We start from the raw sequence: 17,314 nt of genomic DNA, 5'->3' as shown, positions 1-17,314 counted from the left end.
CCTTTTCATCCAGTCACAGTTGTCTCGTCCTGCCCTTCTAGAGATGATGTAGCTTGAAGATCTCCTTGATGTCAGCTTTAGGCAGTGCAAAGGACTGAGGTTGCCGATGCTAAAGGTGCAGAGGAGCACTCGTACCATATCTTGACTCTGCAGTCGATGAACTCATTGCCCTCCATCTCCATGCTTGCCGCGGAGTTAGCATCAGTCAGCACCATAATTTCCAACTGGAGCAGCTCGTCCAGCCACTGTTGGGTCTCCAGCCGCCGGCACTGTAAAATGCTCAGGTGATGAGCTGGGCGACCTCCAGTTAACTCAGCACCACTTCATCATAGTGCTCATGTCTAAGAGAAAGGATTCTCCTCTGATGTGAAGGAGGATGACATGGTACCCAAGTGATAGACTTGCGTCAATGTTAGCTGTTTATGAATTATCACCTTGGAATATTGTCTATCTCCTTGGGTCAAGTGAAAAAAAGAAAGGACAGTGAAACATGCTCTTGTCCGTTGCTTTTTGGAAATAGAAAAATTATCATTGATCCACTTTTGTGGTTGGCTTCGAGTCTCACTGTCATCGACATTGTCGAAGCGATGAAGAAGACAACAACAGTACTAGACGATGAGAGAGGAGTAGAAGATAAGATTGCTTCGTATTTACTCTACCATATGTGTCGACTCCCATTGGCTCCTACCATTGGCTTTGTGACTCACGTAGCAAGCTTTTTTTTTATGTCATTGTCAACTATGAGGTTCCACCCTCTATGACTTTTAACTTTCGTTGTGTAATAAAAGTCACTCTTTCCTCTTTTGTTGGGTTAACAAACCGTTCAGTTTACTTAAATGAATATCATTAACTTTTTTCTTTCTTTCTTTCAGGATCATATAAAATAAGATTTGGATTATGTCCTATAGTATCAAATTGAATCATCATGCCTGTCAAATCCCGTACCATTTCCATCTGAATTTGTCATTGATTGAAATCTTGTGATTCTAACAATTATAACAAAACTACACCATAAGCAGTAAATTTGAACTCCTACTCGTCTGAACTACACCATTAAATAATTCTAGGTTAGAAAAAATGTAAATGGAAAAAAAAAAATGATGGATGGAAGAGACTTCACGTGAGAACTTTAATTGCATGTTTAGAGTTAAGATGTAATAGTTGGTTTACATAGAATCATAAGTATTGAAGTGTTTTTTTTTAAGTATTGAAATTATGAGCATATACATGAGGAGATATTCTCTCTCGCAAGTAAATTAATCAGCATTTTACCATGTAAATTAACGGAGACATTAATGTGTCAACGGTAGATGTTAATGATGAATTCATAACCACCTAGATAGTAATAATTGACCATTAATAATCGGCGGAATCATTGACGATCATGTTAATAGTGACTGATCATTGATGACTGACAAGGCCATTCAACACAGCTAAAGATTGACACTCCTATTTAAGGAGATCATAGTGATCATGAATAGAAAACTAGTGCAAGAGGCATAAGAAAAATAGATGAAAAATCTATCTACTTCATTTCTCTCTGCAGTGTATTTTGCTTAGTAGAATCTTGATGATAGCGTTCAAGTACACAATCGGTTTGCCACTAACAATTAGTATTTGGTTGTATACATGATTTTTCCATTGTATTTTGAGAAGTAAATGTTCATCGTAACATCAAAGTACTATCTGAGAGGACGAATTTATTTTAGAAAACTAAGTTGAACACCGACCTTGACGAGGCCTTCTATGTTTCCGAGCACTTGAAAACCCATTTGGAATGGAGATTACTTCCCGCGTACTCTACATCAATTCCCGATTGGCTAGACAACCTCCTAAGTACTATGACTTTGTTCCCGAGCACTCAACCCATTTAGACTCGGCCACTTAGCATTTGACAGTCGAGCACTTGGCATCCCGACTCAGCAACCCGCTCGGGCAGTTCAGCATCCTGACTCAAAGCTCGGTTCACTCAGCATCGGCAGTCGGGTAACATCTCGACACAGACTCAACTTTCCACTTGGACTCTGAAAGTAAACACTCGGGAACACTCATCGCTCAGCTTCCCATTCGGGAAGCATTTGGCAATCCGTCAGTGACATCGCATTCATACTCGGATAACTCGATAGCTTATATTTTGTATCAACGATTTGAGATTATCATATCACACCATCTAAATTAGGTAAGTCTAACATTTGAGATTATCATATAATTTTCAATTCAAAATATTCTTGGTACAATATTGTCCAACATTTTATCCATATGTTCACCTCTCTCTATTCTTTTATCCTTTTGAGTAACTAGATATTTTATCCTCTGAGTAAATAGTCCCTTATGAGAAGAAGAAAAAACAAAAAGGACCACCTTTGCTTCGGGCTTGGTTGCCATGCCTATTGTTTAAGCTTCTCACGTGCCCAAGTCAGTGGGCTTTTGTTCTTTCTCCCCTCCCTCCCTCCCTCCCTCCTTGGTTATCAGTGTTAGGACCGATGTGCCCGCTAGAGGGGGGTGAATAGCGGCTCACCCAAATCGTTCGCTTCCTACGTTGTTAGCTTGCGCAGCGGAATAATACAAAAATAAACAAGCTAAACAAAATACAAGACAAGAAAGAATGCAAACCAAGCTGCACGATCATTTACGTGGTTCGGAGATAAAGCTCCTACTCCACGGCGTGTCCGTAAGGTGGACGATCCCTATCCGTCGATGGATTACTCCCCGGAAGACCTCCGGCTAGCTCAAACTCCTTGTGGGTGGAGAAACCTCACCACAAACTCACCAAGACCTCTTGGACACAAGGAAAACTCTTGAGCACTTGTAGACTACTAATAGACCTTAACCAAGTCTAATTTCGTCAGCTCAAACCAAGCTCCCAAGCTTTGGTTTTATAGCCCGCGGGTTGAAAACCCCGCCTACCAGTCGACTGATAAAACATGCAGTCGACTGCCCTCTGTGGAAATTTGACCGTTACACCTCAACGGCTCGATTTCACACATTCTGTTCGCTGCCAGTCGACTGCCCCAGTCGACTGCACCAGTCGACTGCCCCAGTCGACTGCTATAGTAACGCTACAGTACTGCTACAGTAAACCCTAATTTTTGGGATTTTACCCCGAGTACATTCACTCAGCACTCGTTCTCACCCGACCAACCTAGACCTAGCCTTCTAGCCTCCTCCATCAGCTTTGCGTCCCTCGGATGTCTCCCCATCCTTCACGTCTTGCCTTCTGGAGCTTCCATCGGCCTTGTCATTGTTGTCGGGTCTTCCTTTGCCAAGAGGTCGTGCCTCCGGGACTTCATCCATTGCCAAGTCACACTTGGACTTACGTTGTCAAGACTACATGCTTGGACTTACACCGCCAAGACTCATCCTTGGACTTTCCTCCTTTGCCAAGATCACACTTGGACTTACGTTGCCAAGACTACATGCTTGGACTTACACCGCCAAGACTCACCCTTGGACTTTCCTTGTTGTACCTGTATCCTGCACACTTACAATGCATATCAAATACAACAATAAACCTAACTTAAACCTTTACCCAAACATCAAAACCTAGGGCCACTAGATTGCTCCAACAATCTCCCCCTTTTTGATGTTTGACAAACCGTTTAAGTTAGGGAAACAATATATCAATAATAATGCAAATAAACATGCAATCTACACATGCATAAATCATGGAACCTAATCCTAGGCTCCCCCTTCACCTAAGCTCCCTCTTGAGTTAGGATTTCTTGCAAAGGTAAACTTCTCCCCCTTTGCTAATAAATGAGCAATCGCTCCCCCTTCACCTAAGCTCCCCCTTGAGTTAGGATTTCTTGCAAAGGTATGTAGGTTTCCCACTTAAACCTAAATTTCTCCCCCTTTGTCATATATCAAAAAGAGCTCCAACAATATCCCAATTATCGGACTATTTGACATCTAATGACCATAGACATCATGTATTAATTTCCCATAAGATTACATACATGTTCACCTCTCTTTTAGGCATTTTCTAGTGGTGAAAAATATTTTTAGACCATATCAGTCGACTGCAAGAAGTACCAGTCGACTGCCCCCATGAAAACGAGCTTACAGAGACATTCTGTGCTCGTGAACAGTGTTACCAGTCGACTGGTACACTATTCATGAAAAAATCAACATTTTCTAGCCAACTTCAGAAATGCGTCAGAAATTCCACAGACCTCCAAAAATTCCCAAATTTTGTGGAGAGGTCTATTTTAACCTTGTCTACTTGGGAAAAATATATATAAAAATATATTTATCACAGATCCCAAGATTGACACAAAATCCAAAACTATCTAAATGGTTCAATTGAACCTTGACCTAAAGTCCTAGTTTTGGCTTCCTCTTGATGTATTTGCCCATACTAACCCACAATGCATCTCTAGCATTGGTTTATATGGCATCTATACATCCAAAATCAATTATCATGCTATATGACCCCAATGTCATATTTCCAAGCATGAAACACAATCCAATTGTGTCAAATCCCTAGGTTTGAGACTCAAGTCCGTCTCCAAACCATTTGGCATAACCCATGACTTCCCTAGACTCCCAAGTAAAACTCACTTGAGATCCATTGTCCATGGGTCCCAAATTGACTCTTAGAGCTCCCCCTAGAGCTCTTAGCCTTAGCCACCTCCCTAAGTGACTCATCCAAAATCGCTAGGCCACATCGGTACACCTCCGGTGACACTTGGCCTACAAATCTAACCTTCTTAACCTTGGACACCTTGTCCTTGATTAATTTCTTCTTGTCCTTAATCTTGGACACCTCATCCTTGCTATAATAATATGCTACCCTAGCATATTCCTTCTTATTGGCCTTGGATGACTCTCCCTTGTCCTTGGTAACACCTCCCATACCAATGTCATGTGCTACCTTAACATTTGACCTCCTTTTGGTCTTTGAAAAGATTTTTATGTTTTCAAAGAGTAACTCCCCCTAAAAACATGGTCAAACTTCTATCATTGTACCAACAATGACTTGGGGTTCCTAAATAATTAGGAAAACCAAAACTTGAAGTTTTGAGGTTCAAAGTTCAATAATGAAACTAAATCTCAACCGAAACTTCACTTTGGTTTTTCTTAACCAAACCATACTTGTTTTCATCATGAAAACTCATGTAGACATTATTTAGGATATACTTTATCAAGGAAAAATAATTTTCTATGAAAATACTTCCTATTTTCAAAGATTGACACAAATTTGAAAACTCTTGAAAACTTCAATATTTTCTCCTAATTTGTGTCTAACTTTCCAATGATGATTACTATCAAAAAATAGTCTTCACCAAGGTTTTTCAAAAGTATTTTGAAATCTTTTTCAAAACCAATATCCAACCATGTTCTTTGGGCTCAATGCACATGACTTGTACATTAGCTTTCCCAATGATTGGAAGACATATAACTATGTGTTTTGATGAACCTAAAACTCAACAAGATGCACTAGATCAATATCTTGAGTTTAGTTCACCATCTTAACATCTCACTTGTATCTAACGTGTATTAAAACACATACAAGTCACCTTATAGTTCTTTGTGAGATGTATTTTTGGTCTTGCCCTAAGCTAAGGGATCATGCATCTCTATCTAGGCATTGTAAAAATCATGATCATCCATCTAGGATGCCACTTGATATAATCCCTCTTGTTGGGATATTTACCATTTATAATAGATGCCATTTGTCCTTAAATAACAAGAAAATTAAAGTAATGCATGATGTTACATGGCATACATCAAAATAAGCAATTTTCAAAATGAAAAGCAAACTATAGCTACATGATGTATGTATGACATGACATGGTATTTTTATATTTTTCATAATGAAATATGAATGCTAAATATAAATATGATGTCATGACATATGATGGGAAAACAAAACATGGCAAGTTAGCATAAATAAAATTTACTTAGATTACCTATCTAAGTATTCTTAATCCTAGCTAACTCAAAATTTAACCCTAGATTGCCCAATTTCATCAAGAAAATGTCAAACCCCAACTTGACATTTCTTTGATCTCTTGATTTATTTATGTCAATTAAAATTAAGCACATTCCTCAAATTTTGGCATATTTATCCTTCCAAAGAGATAATCACCTTATATTTTGTGTCCCGGATTTGCCCTTGGCTCCCTAGGAACATACCAAAATCCCAACTTGGTAGTTCATATGATTCTCCTAACTTTGCCAATTTAATTCACATATAATTCCTTAAGATTTGGCACGTGTTACTCTTTCCAAGAGTGACAATTTGGATTGAGGTTTACATTTCCCTTAATTCCATAATAAAATGCCAAATTCCAAATTTGGCATTACTTTGCTTCTCTCAAGTGTGTCAATTTAAATTAGATTCAACTCCTCAAACTTTGACACATATATTACTCTTTCAAAGAGTAACCCTATAATCCTTTTCATTTTCAAAAGTTAACAATAACCTTGAAAATGCTCTCAAGTGTCAACTTTAACAAGGTTGGGTTAACTACCCTTCTAATTGGAGTTGACACTCTCTAAACCCATTTAGGGTGTAGAGAATATGCTCCTAGGAACCCAAAACCTATTGGTGCTCCTTGGATGCTCTAGGTACTCACTAGGGATGACTTCCCTAGATACCTTCCTAAGGACCTTTCTTGGCTTCTTAGAAGCCTTGGTCACTTCCACTAGGTCACTTCTAGGGTTAACTCCCTTTGTAACCTTATTTGTGACTTTATTAGTCCTTTTTGGAGTCTTAGTCACCTTTATTAGATCAACTTTAGGGATGGCCTCCCTTGTGACCTTCTTTGTGACTTTGTTGGACTTCTTAGAAGTCTTAGTCACATTGGTCTTGCCAAAAATACTCTTAGGGATTCCTTCCCTAGTATCTTTAACTTGACCTCTAAACCTATGGTTGGTCCCATAACTATATGGAACCCTATGAAAGGAAGTCACATCCTTCTTGGCTTTAGGTTTGTATCACAAACCTCTATAGCCATTGGATGGCTCTTGTCTAGATTTTCCTAGGTTATGCTCATTTTGACCCCTAAGAATATTTTCCATTCTTGTTAAGGTCCTTTCTAAATTATCAAGTCTTGTCCTCAAGACTTGATTTTCACCCCATAAATCCCTAGATTTTGGTTTTTCATTGAATCCTTGAGCATTTCTATTTTTAGGCATATATCTAAAATCCTTGGTGTTATTGCCTAAGTTGTTATTTACCTTCCTAACCTTAGGTGTGGCAAATCTAGCATGAGGAGGAATATATTTATCCTTAAGGTTATCATGCCTCCTATTCTCATGATAAATAACATTAAGATGATAAGAGTTGTTTCTAGCATGCTTTTTATCATGTGTCAACGGAATGAATTCATTAAATGATACCTTGGTTTTTACCTTGGAAGCTCCCTTCTTCTCCCACTTCTTCAAGTACGCCAATTTCATGAGCTCTCCTTTCCTTGGGCACTTTGTGTGGTAGTGACCCCACTCACCACATGTAAAGCACCTAATGTGCTTCTTCTCCTTCTTCTTCTTCCTACAACTCACATTAGTTTCTAAATTAACTTTAGTGAGTTTAGGGTTTACCTCCTTTACCTTCTTGAGTGAAGGACACCTACTCTTGTAGTGCCCTATCTTACCACACTCAAAACATTTGATGCGGTCCTTTGTGCTCTTCTTGGTAGTTGAGGTAGAGGGTTGAGCTTCCAAGATCTCCTCTTCCTCGGATTTCTCTTCTTCCTCTTCACTTGAAGATGTGGATGATTCCACTTCTTCCTCCCTTGAAGATGTGGATGATACCTCCTCATCTTCCTTCTCCTCCTCGAATGTTGAACTTATGTCAACATTCGATTGGTCCTTCTCTTCTTGGACCAATGAGCCCTTCTCCTTGGGCTTCTCCTCTTCTTGGATTTGTGTAGGGTTCTCATGATGGACAATGATCTTTTTCCAAAGATCACATGCACTTGTGTATTCACCTACACTCAAAAGGATGTTAGAAGGTAATATATTTAACAAGATTTTTGTTAGCTTCTTATCGGCCTTCGCTTGTTCCCGTTGCTCTTCGGTCCAATGCCGAGGTCGGAGGCGTTTACCCTTCTTGTCCGTAGGAGCTTCAAATGGGTCACTCAAGACAACCCATTGGTTCCAATCCATTTGGAACCATGTCTCTAACCGCTTCCTCCAATAATTGAAGTCTTCTTTGTCGTACGGAGGTGGAATTCGGATATCCCATCCGAGTGGTCCTTCGGACTCCATCTTCTTCTTCCTCTAGCTTCTTGCTCTCTTGGCGGTTAGTACGTAGAAGAGCGCCCTCGCTCTGATACCAATTGTTAGGACCGATGTGTCCGCTAGAGGGGGGTGAATAGCGGCTCACCCAAATCGTTCGCTTCCTACGTTGTTAGCTTGTGCAGCGGAATAATACAAAAATAAACAAGCTAAACAAAATACAAGACAAGAAAGAATGCAAACCAAGCTACACGATCATTTACGTGGTTCGGAGATAAAGCTCCTACTCCACGGCGTGTCCGTAAGGTGGACGATCCCTATCCGTCGGTGGATTACTCCCCGGAAGACCTCCGGCTAGCTCAAACTCCTTGTGGGTGGAGAAACCTCACCACAAACTCACCAAGACCTCTTGGACACAAGGAAAACTCTTGAGCACTTGTAGACTACTAATTAGACCTTAACCAAGTCTAATTTCGTCAGCTCAAACCAAGCTCCCAAGCTTTGGTTTTATAGCCCACGGGTTGAAAACCCCGCCTACTAGTCGACTGATAAAACATGCAGTCGACTGCCCTCTGTGGAAATTTGACCGTTACACCTCAACGGCTCGATTTCACACATTCTGTTCGCTGCCAGTCGACTGCACCAGTCGACTGCTAAAACATGCAGTCGACTGCTACAGTAACGCTACGGTACTGCTACAGTAACGCTACAGTACTGCTACAGTAAACCCTAATTTTTGGAATTTTACCCCGAGTACATTCACTCAGCACTCGTTCTCACCCGACCAACCTAGACCTAGCCTTCTAGCCTCCTCCATCAGCTTTGCGTCCCTCGGATGCCTCCCTATCCTTCACGTCTTGCCTTCTGGAGCTTCCATCGGCCTTGTCATTGTTGTTGGGTCTTCCTTTGCCAAGAGGTCGTGCCTCCGGGACTTCATCCATTGCCAAGTCACACTTGGACTTACGTTGCCAAGACTACATGCTTGGACTTACACCGCCAAGATTCATCCTTCAACTTTCCTCCTTTGCCAAGATCACACTTGGACTTACGTTGCCAAGACTACATGCTTGGACTTACACCGCCAAGACTCACCCTTGGACTTTCCTTGTTGTACCTGTATCCTGCACACTTACAATGCATATCAAATACAACAATAAACCTAACTTAAACCTTTGCCCAAACATCAAAACTTATGGCCACTAGATTGCTCCAACAATCAGATCGACCTCAAAAGGATCACTAAATCTCTGTACTATAAATATTTGGCCTCAGTTATGAATCCCATGGATTCTGCTTCTGGTTTGGCAGTCTCATCTGTCACCTGCTGCTCCCCATAAATGATGTCTCTTCAGTTTAGTTTGATGGCACTTTCAAACCTCTCATCAACCCTCTACACAGACCTCCCCTCACACACGTCTCCATCATGCCTGCCCACTCATTGTAACTAAAGGAAAAGAGATTCACCCTTTTAATTCTTCTACCTTCTTTCCTCCTCCTACTGTTCTCACGTGTTTGAGCTTAATGTGATCACAATTAAGCTGATCATCTCTGCTCTAGACTAAGACAAAGATAATCCACCTAACTCTACTTCTACAACGCACTGTAGCTGTCCAAGCTCTAGTACTAGCATCAAGATCATGCCATGCTTCGTTAACTTGAATTGTACATGGGATTTAAGGTTGATTCCTCAGGCAAAACAGTGGTCTTCCAGAGTCGATGCAAACATGCATGTACCACCTCTCGTCTCATGAGAAGACACTTGCGTGTGCATTTTGAATTGAATGGATCTGAATACTGACTGAGAAATTACCAGAGGAAGCAAGTTACCGAAGAGTGAAAACGTTCGTTCCTTCATGTGACATTGTCTTCTTTGCTACCCTGAACATGAAGCATCTTTTCACCTCACTGTCAAACACTGGAACCACTGTGATCGCCAGTCTTTTTCTTTTTTTTTTCCCCTAACTCCCCTTCCACCACTTCACTGCTGTTTTCCTCACACATTCAGAGAGTTAACTGTTCACCACATGATTGCAGGTCTGCCCGTGTCTCAGCTTTGAGTACACCAAATGGTCCTAAGAGTTGGAAAAGAAGACAACAGAAAAGGTCTTCGCTTGCCTAACCAATGGCCATGCATTTTTCCAAGCCATTTATGGCGGGTGAAATGATGACCCCACACCCTAGCATTCTGGGCCAGGGGGGCTACGAGCCCTGTTACTGTCCCTGTTGTTGCGAAAGGGGGGCCGTTACCACTGACGGAGGGCAAAGGCTGTGTGGTTGCTGTTGGTGCAACCTTAGGTCAAGGTTGACCTGGTTGACCCGACTCGAGTTGACGTGACTCGAGTTGTATTTTGATGTTTGACTTGGGAAGATTGTCGGTGCAACCTTAGGTCAAGGTTGACCTAGTTGTGTTGCACGTTGATGTTTGACACTCGTGAGAGAGTTCTATTCTTGATGTGGGACAAGAATAGATGTTTGGGAGATTATTGGTGCAACCGTAGGTCAGGGTTGACCTGGTTGACCTGATTCGGGAAAAGTCCAAGTATGGAGACTTGGCACGGAAAAGTCCAAGCAGGGAGCTTGGCACGCGAAAAGTCCAAGTATGGAGACTTGGCACTGGAAAAGTCCAAGTATGGAGACTTGGCATGGAAAAGTCCAAGTATGGAGACTTGGCACGAGGAAAAGTCCAAGTATGGAGTTGCACGGGAAAGTCCTAGTGAGTGAAGCCAGGCAGTGGGAAAGTCCTAACTGGGATGTTAGGCAGCCAGTGGGAAAGTCCTAACTGGGATGTTAGGCAGTGTGGAAATCCTGGTGAGTGAAGCTAGGTGGAAAGTCCTGGTGAATAAAGCCGGGCAAGGGAAAATCCAGATGGATCAAGGGTGATCGGACATCTGGTGTTGAGAAGTCCAAGTGAGTGAAGCTTGGCATATGGAGTCGGAGAGGGTTCGGTAGCTCGTTCTCCGAACTAGGTTAGAGAGGGCACTCTAAACCTAGGAGTTGGATCGGACTGGTGACCGATCCAGTGATATTGTGTTTGCCCTGATCGGTCTGGTGACCGATCAGAATCAGATCAGTGGCTCACTGATTGTAATCTGATCGGTTTGGAGACCGATCAGGAGGCAACGCAACTTGCGAGAAGAAAGCCGTGGATCGGTCTGCTGACCGATCCACCCATGGCCTGATCGATCGGCAGACCGATCAGGCATAGATCAGTGGCGTGAGGAGCCGAAGCCTGATCGGTCCACAGACCGATCAGGGCTTCGATCGCGACACCTGATCGGTCTGGGGACCGATCAGGTGACAAACAGAAGCTTCACGCGCCTAGGCTGATCGGTCTGGAGACCGATCAGAGACGAGCATCGCGAGAAGGGGAAAGGAAGGGGATCGGTCTGTGAACCGATCCACCTCCTCTCTGATCGGTCCACAGACCGATCAGAGACGATCCACCTCTTCCCTGATCGGTCTGCAGACCGATCAGAGTTCTAGCCGTTGCGACGCAACGGCTAGTTTCTTCGCTGTTTCTTCTTCGCAGGTATAAAGGGGTCGAGGGCTTCTGCAGCTACTTCTTCTTCCTTCTGGAAGTTCTCTCCTGCCTGAAGCTTCTGCTTCTTCTTCCTGCTGAGCTTTGTTGAGCTCGTTGGGTGCTAAAGCTTCGCGTGAGCTTCTTCCTGTTGCTGGTTTTCTAGCTAGGCTTGGATCCGAGAAGCTGCTGCTTCACCAGGGTTCCTGCTGACTTCAAGAAGGCAAGCAAGTGTTGTTTACATTTCTGTTCTTGTTTTCTTGTTCCTATTTGTACTCCTATTGCTGTTGCAAAGATTATGGTGAGGTTTCTCCACCCACAAGGAGTATCTATTAGCCGGGTTTCCGGGGACTCATCCACCGACGGATTGGTAGGCTTCGTCCACCTTACGGACACGCCGAGGAGTAGGAGTTCATCTCCGAACCTCGTTATATGGTTTGTCTTTCTTCTCCTGTTTTCTTTCTACTTTGTATTTCCGATGCGCTAACCTAATCGTAGGAAGAAACGAGAAAGATTGGGGTCGGCTATTCACACCCCCCTCTCTAGCCGTACGAAGGATCCTAACAAGTGGTATCAGAGCGAGGCCGCTCTTCGACGGATCAACACCCGGGGGAGCACGGGCTAGAGATGGATCTCTATGGAGAAGATATCACGATTCAACCCTTCTACGAGTCTCACGACAACTTCACGTATTGGAGGGTAAGGATGATGTATTTTCTTAGGACTAATATGTTAAATTGGTTTTGTGTACAAGAAGGGTTTTCCCCTCCGATGGATGAGGAAGGAAAACCTATCAAGAAGGAGTGGACGAAAGAGCAAATCCTACAATCCGAAATCAATGACGAGGTAACAAAAATTATTGAATTTGCGTTACCTAATAATGTTTTGTGCAAGATAGATAGGTACAACAACGCCAAGGAATTGTGGAACAACTTGGCCAAACTCCATGAGGAGAGCTCCACTTCAAGCCATGAAGAGGAGCCTAGTGAGCCAAGTAGCTCACATCATGGAAGAAGCGAATTGGGAGTTGAGGGCTACTCAACATCCAAGGAAGAAGAGGAGGAGAGTTCTTCTTCAAGTTCGGAGCAAGAAGAAGAAGCTTCTACCTCCGGGAGGGATGAAGAAGAGAGCTCGCATCCACCCTCAACCCTAGGTAACTCAAGCAATTTAAGTTCAATTAAATTACATATTATGTGCTTTGAGTGTAGGGAACGTGGACATTACAAGAGTAAATGTCCAAAGAGGGTAAGAAAGACTCCACCGGCGCCAAAGGTCAGGGAAGCCGGAGTCCCGAAACGCAAGGGCAAGGAGCACATCGTGTGCTTCCAATGCAAGCAAAGGGGACACTATAGGAGCCATTGTCCAAGGGGGAGGCAACCTCATAAGGGCAAGAGACCGGGCACATCGATAGGGGGAGCTAAGGCAAACCCTAAGGTATCTTTTAAGGCTCATTCGTGCAATTCTAGTAGGATACATGCTAGTAATTTTATTGCATTAGTCAATAATGATAAGCATGTTAACACTAGAAATCAATACATGTGCTTAGGTGCTAAACATGTCAACCTAGATAGGGATACTACTAGGAATGCTAACCCTAGGATTAACACTTCTAAGGTTAAGGAAAACCTAGGTAGAAACCCTAAATCAACTAGACACATGCCTAGGAATACCTCAAGAAAGAATGACAAATCAAAACTTGAGGTATTAGAGAAAGAAAATCAAGTCTTAAGGTCAAGACTTGACTCTCTAGAAAAGGCTCTTAAGGATTTGACTTTAGGGTCTAGGGGTCAAAAACCCAAGTCCAAGGACAAGAAAGGTTTGGGTCACAAACCTAAGTCCCAATTGGTCAAGCCCACCTATCATAATGTTCCATTCGATTATGGAACAAAACCTAGGGCTAGGAAGACCACTACCAAGGTCACAAGGGAAGTCACCCCTATAGTTGACCTTGATGAGACCCAAATGACCAAGGCTTTAAAGCCTAAGAGGGTCATTAGGAGGGTTGCTAGGGAAGTTATCCCTAGTGAATATTTAGTGAACCCAATGAGCTCTAATAGGTATTGGGTTCCTAAGAGCATCTTCTCTACCCCATAGATGGGTTAGAGAGTGTCAACTCCAATAAGAAGGGTAGTTAACCCAACTTTGAGGAAATTGACACTCAAGGAGCATTTTCAAGGTGTTTGGGAACCTTTGAAAATGAAATGGAATAATCTTTGTCATTCACTCCTTGGAAGAGTAAGTTGTGCCAAAGTGAGAATATATTAATCTTACTTTAAATTGACACAATTTTGAAAAACCTAGAGAAATATCAAATTGGGATTTTGATATTCTCTTAGGTAATCAAGGCAATCCGGGCCTTAACTTAGAAGTGCTACTCTTGTAGAATTTTAAATGGTATAAATCAAACAAGAGATCAAGAAATGCCAACTTGGGTTTTGACATTTTCTTGGAGCACTTTGGGCAATCTAGGATTAGAATTTAAGTTAGCTAAGTGATTAAGGATACTTAGATAGGTAATCTAGGTATTTTATTTGTGTTAACTTACCATGGTTGTTTGCCATATGTCATGTCATGACACCATATTTAATTTATGATCATTTGAAATGTCATGATAATGCTTAGGTTATTATATGTCATGCTTTATTTAAGTTTTCAAGCTTTATGCCATGACATCATGACATTGGCACATGTTTTTACTTATGATATCATTTATGTCATGTCATCATCTCTTGCATTAATAATCAATGAAATTGATTTAAGGATAAAAACATATTTTGATATTGAGATCAAAGTGTAGTTTAGAAAATGCATGAGAACTTAGCCTAAGTTGACCTTAACCCATATCTCACATCAAATTGACTTGAATGTGGTTTGATACACCTTAGATGTGTGTGAGATATTAGGATCATGAGTTAGGATCAAGGTGCATAGTTATTGTACCTAGATGAGCCTAATTCAAGAAATTGGGGATCATAGGGAAAGCTTGTGTACAAGTCATGTACATTTAGCCCTAAGATTGTGGTCCTAAATTAAAAGGTTTAAAATCATTTTGAAATTGATTTGGAAAACCTTGATGAAGCCATCTTAGTGATTGCATTCATCATTGAACATTGTGATACAAAGTTGAGTTAAAACTTGAACTATTTCAAAGTTTTTGAACTTTGTATCAAGATTGAAAAATGGAAGTTATTTTCATAGAAAACTATTTTTCCATGATTGTATATGTTATGAGGAGTGTATCCTCAAAGTTTCATAATTTTTGAAATTTTCTGGAATTGTTTATGGGTTTCTGAACTTCGGGTAAAGGAAATTCAGGAATTCTGATAAGGGAGCTTGGATCGGTCACTGGACCGATCCAGAAAGGAGTGGATCGGTCACTGGACCGATCCAGGGAGGTGTGGATCGGTCCGGAGACCGATCCAGTAAGAGGCAGTGAGGCAGTCCGATCCCAGTGAATGTGGATCGGTCTGGGGACCGATCCAATGGGATCCTGATCGGTCTGGTGACCGATCAGAGCGTGCCAGTTTCTGATTTTCAGCTGTTGGTCTGAAATTTCAGCTGAAAATTGGGTTTTGTGGATTTCTAAAGGTTTGAAACTCTCCAAGACATTGTTGGTGCAATGGTCAAGGGGGAGTTGACCTTTAGGGGGAGTTTTATCTAATTGTCAAGGGGGAGTTGACTTTTAGGGGGAGTTTTTACTCCTTAAGACTTTTTGAGGATTAGTGATATGGGATTATCACTAAGTTGATTGTTGAGTTTAGTATCAAGGGGGAAATTAAGAATTTCAATGGAAGGTATGGAACTTTCATTAGGAAGAAAATCTTGACCTTGATACCCTCCTTTTTCTTTTTGATGTGTGTCAAAAAGGGGAGAGTGTTCATTGGAGAATTATTGGAGAACCCAAGTTAGGTTATCGGGTTAACCTAAGCTAGGGGAAGAATGTCTAGGAATGTTCAAGGAAGAACATTGGAATTCTTTTTGATGTGTGTCAAAAAGGGGGAGAATTATTGGAGAACCCAAGTTAGGTTATCGGGTTAACCTAAGGGGAGAATGTCCAGAGAATGTTCAAGGAAGGAACATTGGACATTGGAAGATGATTGAAAACCTAAGTTAGGTTATCGGGTTAACCTAACTTGATTATGGTTTTGTCAAACATCAAAAAGGGGGAGATTGTTGGTGCAACCTTAGGTCAAGGTTGACCTGGTTGACCCGACTCGAGTTGACGTGACTCGAGTTGTATTTTGATGTTTGACTTGGGAAGATTGTCGGTGCAACCTTAGGTCAAGGTTGACCTAGTTGTGTTGCATGTTGATGTTTGACACTCGTGAGAGTTCTATTCTTGATGTGGGACAAGAATAGATGTTTGGGAGATTATTGGTGCAACCGTAGGTCAGGGTTGACCTGGTTGACCTGATTCGGGAAAAGTCCAAGTATGGAGACTTGGCACGGAAAAGTCCAAGCAGGGAGCTTGGCACGCGAAAAGTCCAAGTATGGAGACTTGGCACTGGAAAAGTCCAAGTATGGAGACTTGGCACGGGGAAAGTCCTGGTGAGTGAAGCCAGGCAGTGGGAAAGTCCTAACTGGGATGTTAGGCAGTTGGAAAGTCCTGGTGAGTGAAGCCAGGCAGTGGGAAAGTCCTAACTGGGATGTTAGGCAGTGTGGAAATCCTGGTGAGTGAAGCCAGGTGGAAAGTCCTGGTGAGTAAAGCCGGACAAGGGAAAATCCAGATGGATCAAGGGTGATCGAACATCTGGTGTTGAGAAGTCCAAGTGAGTGAAGCTTGGCATATGGAGTCGGAGAAGGCTCGGTAGCTCGTTCTCCGAACTAGGTTAGAGAGGGCACTCTAAACCTAGGAGTTGGATCGATGGTGACCGATCCAGATATTTTGCTGATCGGTCGGTGACCGATCGTAATCGATCGATGGCTCATCGATTGTAATCGATCGGTCCGGAGACCGATCGAGGCAACGCAACTTGCGAGAAGAAGCCGTGGATCGGTCGCGACCGATCCACCCATGATCGATCGGCCGATCGGGCATAGATCGATGGCGTGAGGCGGCCCGATCGGTCTATGGACCGATCAGAGGTTCCCGATCGGCACGGATCGATCGGCTTTGATCGCGACACCTGATCGGTCCGGGACCGATCGGTGAAACATGAGCTACGCGCAGGGCTGATCGGTCCGAGACCGATCAGAGACGAGCATCGCGAGAAGGGGAAAGGAAGGGGATCGGTCTGTGAACCGATCCATCTCCTCTCTGATCGGTCCACAGACCGATCAGAGACGATCCACCTCTTCCCTGATCGGTCTGCAGACCGATCAGAGTTCTAGCCGTTGCGACGCAACGGCTAGTTTCTTAGCTGGTTCTTCTTCGCAGGTATAAAGGGGCTGAGGGCTTCTACAGGGCTTCTTCTTCTTCCTTCTGGAAGTACTCTTCTGCCTGAAGCTTCTGCTTCTTCTTCCTGCTGAGCTTTGTTGAGCTCGTTGGGTGCTAAAGCTTCGCGTGAGCTTCTTCTTGTTGCTGGTTTTCTAGCTAAGCTTGGATCCGAGAAGCTGCTGCTTCACCAGGGTTCCTACTGACTTCAAGAAGGCAAGCAAGTGTTGTTTACA

This window comes from Zingiber officinale, chromosome 9B, assembly GCF_018446385.1.
Source record: "Zingiber officinale cultivar Zhangliang chromosome 9B, Zo_v1.1, whole genome shotgun sequence".
In the NCBI taxonomy this organism is placed as follows: Eukaryota; Viridiplantae; Streptophyta; class Magnoliopsida; order Zingiberales; family Zingiberaceae; genus Zingiber; species Zingiber officinale.
The sequence above is the reverse complement of the archived record's forward strand: the minus strand, read 5'-3'. Positions refer to the sequence as shown.